The sequence below is a fragment of the Ambystoma mexicanum genome, chromosome 3p, assembly GCF_040938575.1.
Source record: "Ambystoma mexicanum isolate Mex_15411 chromosome 3p, UKY_AmexF1_1, whole genome shotgun sequence".
Taxonomy (NCBI): domain Eukaryota; kingdom Metazoa; phylum Chordata; class Amphibia; order Caudata; family Ambystomatidae; genus Ambystoma; species Ambystoma mexicanum.
The window spans coordinates 383,840,633-383,854,051 of NC_090925.1; the positions used below are offsets into that span (position 1 = coordinate 383,840,633).

The 13,419-nt window shown below is 46.7% G+C and overlaps 2 long non-coding RNA genes across 2 annotated transcripts in view; one reads left to right on the top strand and one right to left on the bottom strand.

Moving 5' to 3' along the window:
* The window catches only part of LOC138579538 (uncharacterized), a 247,489-nt gene extending 241,819 nt beyond the window's left edge, over positions 1 to 5,670 (bottom strand). The window contains exon 1 of the long non-coding RNA XR_011304051.1: positions 5,541 to 5,670. This is a non-coding gene — a long non-coding RNA (uncharacterized lncRNA). The remainder of the gene's footprint in view (positions 1 to 5,540) is intronic.
* Positions 5,671 to 6,165: 495 nt separating this feature from the next.
* The window catches only part of LOC138579539 (uncharacterized), an 84,103-nt gene continuing 76,849 nt past the window's right edge, over positions 6,166 to 13,419 (top strand). Inside the window, exon 1 of the long non-coding RNA XR_011304052.1 lies at positions 6,166 to 6,276. This is a non-coding gene — a long non-coding RNA (uncharacterized lncRNA). The remainder of the gene's footprint in view (positions 6,277 to 13,419) is intronic.

Consider the following 13,419-nt stretch of genomic DNA (forward strand, 5'->3'; position numbering starts at 1 on the left):
TAGTGTGAGGAGGAGAGCACAGAATAGACAATTACTAGTAGTTTGAATTGGGGGAGAAATAACTTCAAAGGGTGGAGGCAAGATCAGGAGGAGAGAAACATCAAAGGGGCAGAGGAGTGAAGGGAGAAAAAGGAGACTGAGTAGACAATAAAGAGTAGAGAAGGGAGAGGCAAAAGTGGGAATGTTAGAAGAAACCGGAATAACACAGAGCGTTTGTAAGGCACCATCACATGTTCCTAGAGAACACAAATAACTGGTTATGGTAGGGACAGTTAGGATGTTCCTATGGGAATTTAGAACACCATCTTTAACATAAGCCAGCTTTGTAGACAGTAGAGGTCAGCATTCAGTAGCCTTAACCTGGGCTTCAAAGATGCCCTGTTTAGTGAGAAGGTTCATTAGAATATGAGAGAGAGAGGGGTAGCACTAGGGCCCATGAAACCGTCAATAAAAACCCATAAACCATCTAAGAGAGTTGGAGTGATTTCTGTGCCGTCTATGACACACAGTAAATATGTAATTCCCAAAATGAGGACAATGAGCCAGACAAAAACAAACATTAGAACCAAACACCCAACCCAAAATGTCCACTCATATTCAATTAACCCTGACGAGAATCAACCTCTAGTTTAATTATCATAAAAACTCTGGGCTCCCCAGAGCAGCCCACGCAGGCGCACCACTTATTACTGACTTCATCTCGAATACACCTTGGAATGTTTTATTCAGGACTCCTTACCTTGTCTTTCAGTCGAGAATGGGGGGGGGGATTCAAGAGGAAGCTATCCACAATCTCAGCGTTGCACCCGCTTTGCGCAACAAGTCTGAGTCGCAGACACCAACTGTGGGAGAAACCAGGCTCACACTTCCATTTAGGTTGATGGTAAACAGAGGAGATGTATTCATTGGCTTGCAAGTTAAGAAACGCATCAACCTGCTGCTAAACAAGACCCACCTAATTGAACTGACCTGCCATTCAGATGGGTAATTTTTGTGGATCACTACTAGTGATTCACTAGTCACCTGACCAGGGAGAGTTCGAGAAACCTCTCACTAGGTCTACCGGCACATTTATCCCACCTCACACCAAACAATAATTTGATTCGTTCAGAGCTCACGTCTGTCTACAATTTCCATGGGCTGAAGTGACACATGGTGATGCACTACTGGTCAAGTGAGACCTGATGGGAAGTGGGGACTTCTTCCCACGAGAGTCTTCGAGTCTTGCCTTCTCGACCGAGGGACACACGTCCTCCACCCACATGACAACATATGCTTACTTAAAACAGCTCATTGTCTAGTCTAGTTTATCCTGCATTATTCTGCTGGGCGCAGGCCCCCGTGGCCTTGCTGCAGTAACCCCAGAGAAAATGGAGCCTGCAATCTTCGTCTTCTCTGCATGAGTCATTCAGTATGTGGCAGAATGGAAGTAGGATGAGCAGAACGAGGTGGATGTGACATTGTATAAGTGGTTGGAGGGGACTGGAGAAATAGGGTTAGAGTAGGACGGGGAGTATTGCCTTGTGAAAAAGAGTGATATGATATGATATGGCATTTATAACGCGCCTATACACAAGTGTTTCAAGGCGCGATGAGGCAAGGGAGGGGGAACAGAGGGAAGACAGAGACAGCGATCTTATTAGGTCAGGTGACATTGAGATCACACAAGTGCAGGGGTGGGTGGAGAGGGAAAAGTGGGAAGGGGAAAGGCGAGGGGGTAGTACAGTGCATAGGATAACAATAAAATAAATAAAAACAATAAATACAATAAATAAGAAGTGCAGCCAAGTGGTGGCAAGTGCAGGGGTAAGTGCAGGCATCAGGTGCTGGTAGGGGGCTGTAGGGATACAGAAACAGCCCCGAGTGCAGGGGGGTGCCAGCGGGGCAGTGCAGGTGTGCAACAGGCGGGAAGGGGACCTGGGCCCGAGAACAGAGGGTAGCCAGGTGATCAGTGCAATTTCAGTTTCACCCAGGAGTTCAGAAGGGGAGAGGAGGAGAGAAGGCAAAAGCAAAGAGGAAGGTCTTGCGGTGCTTCCGGAACAGGAGATGGTTCTGCTCAAGTTTCAGAGAGGCAGGGAGGCTGTTCCAGAGGGAGGCCCCAGCCGAAAAAAGAGATCTACCACCAACTTGGTGCTTGGAGAAGCGACTGACCCTGAGGAAGTTGGAGGCGGATGAGCGAAGAGCTTGAGAAGGAAGATATTTAGGGATAGAGAGTTGAAGGTATTGAGACCTCAGGCCCCAGAAGGCCTTGTGGACAATGCAGAGGGTTTTGAACTTAATCCTCGCTGCCACTGGGAGCCAATGCAGAGATATCAGTCCTGGAGAGATACGATCCCTGGGCTTGAGGCCAAGAACAAGTCTCCCAGTCCTGTTTTGTATGAGTTACAGAGGGCGGAGAGTAGAGGCAGGCAGATTTAGAAAGAGGCTGTTGCAGTAGTCCAGCCTAGAGAGAACCAGAACTCTGGAGACAGTGAGCTTCTGGGGTAAGGAGAGGAAAGGAAGAATACCTCTGAGGAGGTTCAGCTGGTAGTGTGACTTCTTAGAGACGTCAGAGATGTGAGGAGAGAAGGAGTGTGGAGTCGAAGATGACCCCAAGGTTTTTAGCCTCACAGGTGGGATCAGGAAGAGGGACAAGAGAGGCCGGCCAGAGAGCGACAGGAAAGGAGGGAAGAGGTGTGCCGATGAGGAGGATCTCAGTCTTGCTGGCATTAAGGCAGAGGTCATTGGCGGCACACCACTCCTGGATAGCAGACAGACAGTCAGAGATGAGAGAAGGAGAAGGGGTTGTGGAAGGGAGCCTGAAAATGAGGCGAGTGTCGTCCGCATAGCACTGAAAGTTGGGGCAGAGAGTGGGTATGCAGTGGGAAAGAAGTGCCACGTATTGGTTGAACAGCCAGGGAGAGATGTTAGACCCCTGGGGACCACAGCTAGAGATAGAGGAGAGGAAGGACCCAAGTTGGACCTGGGAGGGTCGATCAGAAAGGAAAGAAGTCAGCCAAGCCAGGGCTTGATCGGGGATACCCAGGTTATCACAGAGACGGTTGAGCAGGACGGCATGGTTGACCATGTCAAAGGCAGAAGATAGATCAAGTAAGATGAGAGCACAGGGGGTGTTGGAATCGAGGTTGGAAAGCAGGTCTTCACAGATGTTCAGGAGAGCAGTTTCCGTGCTTCTGGCAGCTCTGACGCCAGACTGAGGATCATGGAGACAACCAACAGATTCAGTGTGGAGAGTAAGCTGGGAGATGGCCAGTGTGCAGTGTGCAGAAGAAGGTGAAGGGGTATTGTGTGGAGTGGTGAGGGTGGGAAGGATTGGAATAGGGCCAACGTGGATCTGAGTAGGGGTAAATGGCATAGGGGTTTAGCCGGGGGATAAGCAAGAGATATGTATTTGCACTAGGGAGCTGTAGGGGATGTGGATTGAAGTTGTGGATTGAGTGGTTGGAGGTAGATTGGGGTTGTGTAATGAAAGGAAAGATGGGGATTGGAGAATCCTGGTAAATGGTTATTGTTGGGAGTATCTTGTAAATGGTGGTTGGGGTCAGGGGAGGCATTGCAGAGAATTTGAGTAGGGACAAAGGTGAGCAGATAGGACAATGGGATAGAGGGTATTGGTGTCAAAGGGGGTCAGAGAGATATAAGAGTAGGGAGATCAGCTGGGAAGGGGAGTTGGGGAGTTGAGTAGGTGAGTAGAAAAGGCAGAATGGAAGTGGAAGGCAGGCTTAGAGGGAGGACTAGAGAATAGTAGAGGGATTGGGGAGCATTGAGTATACCAATGGGAAAATAAGGGGATTGGGTGACAGGGTAAGAGTATTGGTATGGTGGGTTGGTGTAAGGGAAGCAATTAAATGATTGGTGTAGAGGATGAGGGGTGTAGAGAACATAGCAGAGCAGATGAAGCATTCAGGTGGGTAGGCAGAAGGGTGGTGGTAACTGGCAGGAAGATTGGATTTGCGTAGGTGGAAGGGGCTTTGGAGGGGAGGGAGATGATGAGGAGAGATTTAAGAGTAGAGGCAACATGATTTAGAGTAAAGGAGAATAGAGTGTGGACTGAAGTCAGTGAGTTGGAAGGGATGACATGAGAAGGCATTGGGGGATTGGAATGAAGTGGGCTGTGTGAGGCAGGGTTGGTTTGGTAAGGGGGTGGGGTTGAGATTCAATGATGAATTAGAGGAGGGTTTAGATATTGGGTTGTAAAGATGATTGGAGACAAGATATATGCTGGGCTATGGGACACTACAGAGTTTAAGGGATTGGCATAGGGCTTGGTGGGGAAAAGGGCTATTTAGAACAGGGGTTATTTTGAATAGAGGAATTGAGGGAAAGGGGGCTAGAGTACAGGACGGTGGTGAGAATTAGTTCAGGGGTGATGGGATGGCAGTGGGAGTATAGGCTGAGCTATGTGAGTGTTAAAGAAGGTAGTACAGAGGTGGGGTAAGCACTAAGGGGGATTTGGAGCAGTAGGGTGAGCAAGAGGGAGGGTGTTGGAGAGGGGGTGGAAAGTGGGGCTGGATGAGGGAGTTTGGTGGTATGTGCTTTGAAGTAGGGAGAGGAGAGTGTGGAGTTCTGATACAAGAGGGTGTTGCTGAAGTCTGTGTAGGGGAGATTGGAAAAGAGCTGATTAAAATAAGCTGTAGTGGATTTGGAGAAGGTGGTCAGAATGGGGGTGCATGGGATGGGGCGAGGGAAGGGAAGACACAATTGGTTCATAGAGATGTTTTGAGGGGAATTGAAGTAACCGGTTGAGATGGGGTGGCAGGGCTGGTTCAGGGTAGAAGGGGAGTCTAGTGGGGCATCGTAGATGTGGGAATCGGATTACAGAGAAAGGAGATTAAAGGAAAGGTGCAAGTGGATCAGAAACTGAATGGGGAAGGAGAAGACGGGTGCTGGTGCATTTTGTGTAGTGAATAAGGAGATTGAAGTTAGGGAGACCAGGGAATAGGGTTTTGGGTTGGGGAGATAAAGTTGTGTAGAGAGGAGGGAATTGTAGTATAGAGGCGGTATTGAACTAGCGGTGATAATAGGAAGTGGTAACATTTTTAAATTACATTTAGGATTGGGGGTTATAGAAATGAAGGGAGGGATTGACAGACGAGTATGGTTAAACAGGAATCAAATGGAATGTTGTTATGTTCTCTTGTTTTGTGTTGTCTGTTATGGTTGGGAATGTCAGGCCATCGCTCATGGCTACGTTTCTAAATGTGTTGGGGTTAATATGTATTTCGAGGTTATTGTTTATTGTATTCTTTGATTCAGGTTTATGTTGTTACCTGGTTGATAGCCTGCTGGCCTAGTACCATTTGCATTGTACTTGATATGTTTTTTTCATGTTGAAAATAAGAAATAAAGTTTGACATTTTTTTAATGTCTAATTATTTGAAGACGAGGTCATATTGGAAGGAAGAGTGTGAGAGCTTTACAGATATGGAGTCCAAAGAGGATTGGGATTCCAAGGTGAGAGTGAAGGTGGTGTTCAAGTCTGTAATCACTTTGGTAATCAGTTCTGGTTTCAATTGGTATCATGTAGTTTATTTACTCACTGTTTTCTCCCTACGCCCCTCACCCGGTGACGCCTTCCGTTCAGGATTCCTGATCACCCCTGATCATGGCCTTAAGAGTTCTTTGCTCCAGCAGAATACCTTCTCACCAAAGGTCCTGGTCTCCAATGCTGCATCTCCCCGGTTACCAGCCTTTATGATGGGGAAGTGTCACAATAGAGTCTTTAACACATGTCATCCTCACATCAAAATAGTGCAGGTGATACCATGTGCTTCCCAGGCTGAAGGGGAAGACAGGCACATTTAAAAGAGGCAGAAAAAGGTAAAAATACAAAAAAAGGTGGCAGGCGCCCCTCTCTACAATGAACATGGCATGATAACCTGTTCTGTGGTTTTTTCCTAATTTGAGAGTCCGCAGCCATCGCTTTTTGCTCACGGTACTTTTCACAAAGGAGGAGTGACCATTTGCATATCAGACTTTCAGAGGATTCGCCCCTTTGTAAATCTTCTAAACATACTTGGGCGTAAAAAAACGATGTGTGTACACCACGAGATCCCACCTCAGCCGCACCCCCTTTTCCGCCCAAGCAGTGGTGCCTCCCACGTGCAGGCCTCATGGTCTTCTTGTCCTCAGAGCCTTGTGGCATCACAGTGATGGAGCAGTGATGTTCTCAGTGTTCTACCCCCAGAGTTCACCCTCGTATGATGCTGCTGCCGGGGAACAGGGCCCTTGACACGAATGGTGCTTTCTTGTTTTCATGTTATTCCTGGCAACTGCGTATGTATATCTCACGTAATGTGTTAAAATCATTAAGAGCGTTTGAACTTATAGAAGAAAAGCTCTCTCAGACCTGATTTGAAATGAAATCATGTACAGTCAGTGTACTATGGCACACACTTTACGGGGTACCACAGTTTACTGGGGTCTTATGCAGGAAACAAAGAATTGTTTTCTCTAAGGGTGGCACACCTGTTTTTGCCTGCTGTATAACTTCTAACGCGAGAATGGTCCATATTTCCAACTTAGTAACAACTCTGCAATTTGATAGGCTGTAAGGTCAGTGGCCTCTAACGAGGAATTTGGTAATTTGCGCATGTACACACACGCACCCCGGGGGCCCACGGAGTCTTCCTGTTTTTCTCTCTCTTCTAGCACCTGAAAGACCCCCCAAGTCTCCATCGGAAGCCCAAGGATACCAGTACTTTATGCATGGAAAGATTTGATGTTTTGTATTACTTAGCGGTCCATCACTTTCAATATGCTGAAAGCCCCAGTAATGTTATATTAGCACGCGCTTACCTTATACCAGTCTCTCACACTGAGGCAAAAACGAGGGGGTGACTTACAAGCAGGGTTTCGACTAAATACACCCAAATGAATCCAAGCTCCAGCGATTCCTGTTGATGGCCCAGCTACAGTGGCACACTGCAAGGGTAAGGTAAGAGACTAGTGGCAGCAACCTGCCCATTCCTGCAGAGGCTCTTTCCTGCCCAAGGCAAGCTTCCGTCAACCTTTATCACTCTCCCCGACCTACATACAGCCTTACAGTCCATAATCGACTCCCTGCAGACGAGAGAATAGTGTGGCCGTAACACTGCTTCCTACACTGCGTGGGAACTGCTACACACATGCCAACGTGCCCCATTTCATTCGGGATATGCTAGCCCAAAGGTGGTTTTAACTTTGCATTCTGGGGCTTGTAGTCCCAGATTTCCCTATTCTGTACCCAAGGCTACTAGTCCCCGAATGGAATGGGAATGTTGGTGTGTGTGTATGCTAACATTTTTCACTTCTTTCAAGCTGAACCTATCGTTGTCTCTTATTGTAAGGATTCCTCCAATAAGCGCTGTCTACAGTTTTGGGCGCTCCCTACAGGAGGTAAATATGACCGTTCCCAACTATGCATCTTCAACCCCCATTGGTCCTCTGCTGGTCCTGCTGTTTCCCCACTCTCATGTGATTGGTTGTGAAATTGGAAGTAGGATGCCTCGGTTACATGAGGCACCAATTTCAAACACATTTATTGGTGAAATATGTTGAACACACCCAGTAGTAATTCAAAAATCAAATCACAGTTAAAAGAATCGATTAAATTAATAAATATATGAACCATGAAAAATAAAAATAATCAAGAATAAAATAAAATACAACTTCAAAAAAGCAAGAAAACAAGCAGCAAACATAATTTATACAACTATTCTTAAAAAGGCACTGAGTTCGACTAGAACCAAGCAACGGAAATCAGTGCGTAATTAAGGAAGGACAGAAAAGAGGAGTTCTTAAAATCCTGTAAAAAGTAGGAATATTTGCAGGACATATGACCCACCAAGCTAGGTTCCACCCTGGCAGAGTCCGCTGAGCCGACCAGCAGGATTTTGTTGGTGATCATGGTAGGTTTGAAGCTGATCATGGCAGGTGCTGGAAGCTGATCATGGTGGTGCTGAAAGCTGATCATGGCAGGTGCTGGAAGCTGATCATGGTGGTGCTGAAAGCTGATCATGGCAGGTGCTGGAAGCTGATCATGGCAGGTGCTGGACTGGAAGCTGATCATGGTAGGTGCTGGAAGCTGATCATGGTAGGTGCTGGACTGGAAGCTGATCATGGTAGGTGCTGGAAGCTGATCATGGCAGGTGCTGGAAGCTGATCATGGCAGGTGCTGGAAGCTGATCATGGTGGTGCTGAAAGCTGATCATGGCAGGTGCTGGAAGCTGATCATGGTGGTGCTGAAAGCTGATCATGGCAGGTGCTGGAAGCTGATCATGGCAGGTGCTGGACTGGAAGCTGATCATGGTAGGTGCTGGAAGCTGATCATGGTAGGTGCTGGAAGCTGATCATGGCAGGTGCTGGAGCTGATCATGGTAGGTGCTGGAAGCTGATCATGGTAGGTGCTGGAAGCTGATCATGGTAGGTGCTGGAAGCTGATCATGGAAGGTGCTGGAAGCTGATCATGGTAGGTGCTGGAAGCTGATCATGGTAGTTGTGGCAGGTACTGAGCAGTTCAGGCCTAAGTCAAGTAAATGCAGACCAGTGCTCCTGTCCTCCACCACCGTGTACCATTTTTGTCCTCTACTATGGAAAATCTGGGTTAACGCTGGAGAACATGTGTGGTGCCGGAGCGGGGCAGAAGGAACAGTTCTATTGCTGTCACACTGATCGCAGGGCAGAAGGAACAGTTCTATTGCTGTCACGCTGATCACGGGGCAGAGGGAACAGTTCTATTGCTGTCACACTGATCGTGGGGTAGAAGGAACAGTTCTATTGCTGTCACGCTGATTGTGGGGCAGAAGGAACAGTTCCATTGCTGTCACTCTGATCATTGCCCTCTTGTAAGTGATTCTGGGGTTGGGCTGTGACACATCTATGATGCCAGAGAATGGCCGGTGGGATACCCCTATTGCTGTCACTCTGATCCTTTTGTAAGGGGCTCTGAGTTAACATAGTGGCATATGTGGGATGCTGGAGGGGGGCAGGAGGAATAGACCTATTACTGTGACTCTGATCGTTGCCCTCTTGTAAGAAATTCTGGGGTAACAGCATAGTACATTTGCGATGCCGGAGAGGGGCAGCTGGAGTAGCCCTATTGCTGTCACTCTGATCATGTTCCTCTTGTAAGGGATTCTGGGTTACACTGGGGCACATTTGTGATGCTGGAGGATGACAGTAGGAATAGTCTTATTGCTGTCCCTCTGATCATTGTCCTCTTGTGTGGGATTCTGGTTTAGCACTGTGGCACATTTGTGATGCTGGAGGATGACAGTAGGAATAGTCTTATTGCTGTCCCTCTGATCATTGTCCTCTTGTGTGGGATTCTGGTTTAGCACTGTGGCACATTTGTGACCCGCAGGTTAAAGACAATTAAAGGTGATAAACGGCAGCATCGAAAGCTGCTCTTCAATCTGGTAAACTGGGTCCCTCCTTGAACGATGACGGCCCCCCTGCTTTTGTTCTGCCAGAAGATCGCCCTTTGCCGAATGGTAATAATATTACCTTTACAGGAGCTGACAGGAGGCCTGAGCGGCAGAAGATCACAACATTACAGGAGCTGATGGGTGGCTTGAGAGGCAGAGGATCACAACATTAGAGGAGCGACAGGAGGCCTGAGCAGCAGTGGATCACAGCAATATAGGAGCTGACAAGAGGCCTGAGCAGCAGAGGATCACAACATTACAGGAGCTGACAGGTGGCCTGAGCGGCACAAGATCACAACATTACAAGAGCTGACAAGAGGATTGAGCGGCAGAGGATCACAACGTTACAGGAGATGACAGGAGGCCTGACCTGCAGAGGATCACAACATTACTGGAGCTGACCAGATGCCTGAACGGTAGAAGATCCCAACAGGAAAGCAGTGCACATGAACACCCTTGGATTTAAAAGGGAATGTTTTGGAGGCATGAATACATAAACCTGCTTTTAAAAATAATTTTGCTAGGAAAATAGTTTACAATGTATTTTTTTTAATGCATTGATGGGTATTTGGTGTGTTTTGTAGAAAAACAATACAACCGGCACCATTGGCAACATTTGTAGGGGTATTCTTGCTCATATTCTAGCTGCTGTTTATCTGGCCACGGGGAATGGGTGCAAATGTTGGGAGCCTTAGAAGTGCAATGAGGCAAGGAGGAGCGTAATAGAGCACGCTATGCCAATAATATGGTGTATGGCACCCAGCCTGAGTTTGAAGTTCTTTTTGAACATGTCGGTGGGGCAGGTGGGTGGAGCCTCGAATAGCTGTGGGCGTGGCATCACGTGACCTATATCTCAGGGGTTTTGATTTTGAAATGTAGGCAGGTATGGTGGTGCGATGTAAGTGAGCTCTATCGCTTTCCCCGCATTTTAAGTAAAGGCGTGAGCCGTCTTATAACCATGCTTGTGGGTGAGATTACTCCCCCACATATACTAACAGAATAAGAGATATTTATGCAAACCAACAAAACAGACTTTGTTAGGCAGTCCCTGCTCAATAGGAACAGTGCTTGGTTTCGACTATTGGTTTGATAATGATTGTATGATGGCCAAGAAAGCATTAGCACCGAAACCAAAGGTCATTTAAAAAAATGCCCCTGAAGATATTAAACTGGGGGGCGGGGGGTTATAAAGTATTATTCAAGAGGAAGAAAGCAGAATTAGCAGCAAAAAAGGGGCACCCTGATCAGTGATTAAAATAGGGGTTCTGGACACCTGTCACGTTTGGGACAGGTGTGAATCAAACATCAGCCACTTTGGTTAGTACTATGGATGAAATAGATCCATTTTGCTAGCATGTTCCCACTGTTCAGAGCTTCAGGTGTTAGATAAATGGGAGCAGATAATTGACCATTAGAACCACCATGCCCTTTCACCTTACTGCAGGGGCGGGCAGCCTGCAGCTCTCCGGATATTTTGCCATACAATTCCCATGATCCCTCACCATTAACTATGCTTGCTAGGGCTGATGTGGTAGTCCAAAACATCTGGAGACCCAAAGGTTTGAGTCCCCTGTTTTACGGAAACTAAATATTTTCTTACTGAAAGTCAACGCCCATCTTTAAACCTAGCCTGTAAACTTATTTACTTATAGTACTATTTAGCAATATGGGCCGCTTTTATTTACAAGCTTATTGAGGGCACACTGGTTACTGGCACATCTTTTCCTTGGCTGGGTTAAGATCGACCCGCCATCTTGAATATTGGTCCACGATTCCGCTTGCATGCCGGATGAAGAGCCCATGCCATGGAATGATGCTGGGCCATCTCAGAATCGCAACCCCTCCTGCCGGTTGAGTCTTAGGCCACCAGCCCTCTGCACAAGAACAAGGTGGGCATCAGATGGCCATTGGGCCCTGGTGTCCCATACTGCCCTGTGTTAATAAAGTGATCTTGAGCCCTCACCCCTTCTAATAACCTCATCTAATGAATAAGTCAACACCGATGCTGTGTACATGACCTCGTAATAGCTGTAGGTCTGAACACTGGTTTGTGTAGCACCCACATCAAGGGCTTCACTCAGTTCTGGAGGACTGGAACTTGCATCACTTCTAGCAAGGACAAGATACCGGCACTCCTTGACAGCAGCCCCAACATTTGAGGGTTCCACTGAACTATCATAAGTGGTTTGTATTTCCATTGTCATTCAAAAATTACCTGGGACCCCACAACTCATAACTGCAGACAATCTGTCTATCAATGGAGGCCCTGTGCACCACAGCCTGCATTCGCCCTTGTGCAGACCATTGGGGGACTCAGGTCAGTGTGCTCTGCAAAGCCCAGTCCTCTTTGCTGGAACTTGAGGGTTTTGCCCAATAACCAGTGTTTTGGCTTCCTTAAATGCAAGGATTGGTAAAGATTAGGCCCCCACCATCCTAGTGGTTGCGTTCACAAGAACACTTTTTAGAGACCTTTTCAGCATCATAAGCAACACATGCAGCGATTAGCAAGGCTGACTCCCAAACCTTTGGAATCACAGTGTTTGTGGTGGGTAACTATTGTATTTGTACGTAGGCTCGAGGGGCTGGGGGGGCACCGGGGTAGCACCGGGGAAGCAGTAGATATTGTTTGAGTGATAGAAATCAAAAATGATATAATATGTAATGCAAGTTTGGTTTGTGTTGTTGTTGAAAATTAGTAGAAATTGTAAAAAAGAAACGGTTGTATTTTAGGTATCGGGTAATATTATCCCCACCAATAATATCAACATATACATTGTTGTGGGGATAGGCGATATTATTACTGGGGATCATTTATGGGGTTATTGGCACCGGAGGTTATGGGGGTGTTCCCCGCTCCATTAAACAAATTATGGGTGTTGCGGGGCTGTCCACCACAGGTTCCATGGCTTAATATCACCGCAATAAATTGGCGATATTCTTGTATGGCGATATGTTTGCAGGGATATTAACACATAGAACCGTATTTTATGGGTCCAGAACCTTTGAAAGGTTATATTTTTGGGATTATAATTTTATTTTATCATCACTAAATTTACTGTGTATAATCCTGGTGGCATTGGTTGTATAAAACGTCTTGGTGATGTAGATGCCTTCCCCGTCTTACCACGTGCAAAAGAATAAATGTGACACTCCCCAGACGGGGAATAAGGCTAAGAGGACTGGTTGCGAGAGTTCAAAAAATAGTTTATATGATTGGCATCCAAAGAACTCTGCTGCCCGAGAGTGCTTTGACAAATATCACAATTACATCACATTATAAAGGCACAACTTGTCATAGATGACGCAATTAGTATAGGGTGTCGAGGTGGTGCAGGATTGGTCAGTCAGTATAGGGCCATATAGTGACAACGTCATGGTTTCATCTGGATTGGTCGCTCCTTTGCCGGGAGGGTGGACTTCACGTGATCCCGTTGTCAGTGTCCAGGACGGGTGAAGGTCAGGTTGCTGTGAGGTGGGGTGATCACTAACTAAGCTAACATAATACATCTTTCTGAAGCATGCACTAAATAATTACTTTGCAATTCGTTTGAACAAATCATTGCAAACCTAAAAACGCCTTACATGTATTTACATCGTCAATAACAGTGGCTTATATAGAGCATCAGGTTAAAGGGCTTTGACCATCATGATAGCATTGGTTGAAGCTAGGGTCTGGACTCGTAAAAAATCTGAGGCACGTTGGCATTTGTTAGTATTGGGAGACGATATATTGCGACAGGGGTTAATGTTAGTCGGGGGTCTGCTTGGCAGGCATCATGGTGGGGTCCCATATTTGGTACATCAACTCTTGCTGGATAGACTAAGTACAGTGGGCAAATGCTCTAAAGAAGCGACTGCTTGGTTCAAATCCTTCTTGGGACCACATAGCATGAGAGTAACAAAAAATAATGTTTTCTCCATCGCCTCTACTCTCTTATGTGGTGTTCCTCAGGGATCTTGCCTGTCACCATTGCTTTTTAATATCTATTCTCGTCTTCTCTGTGCACTTTTG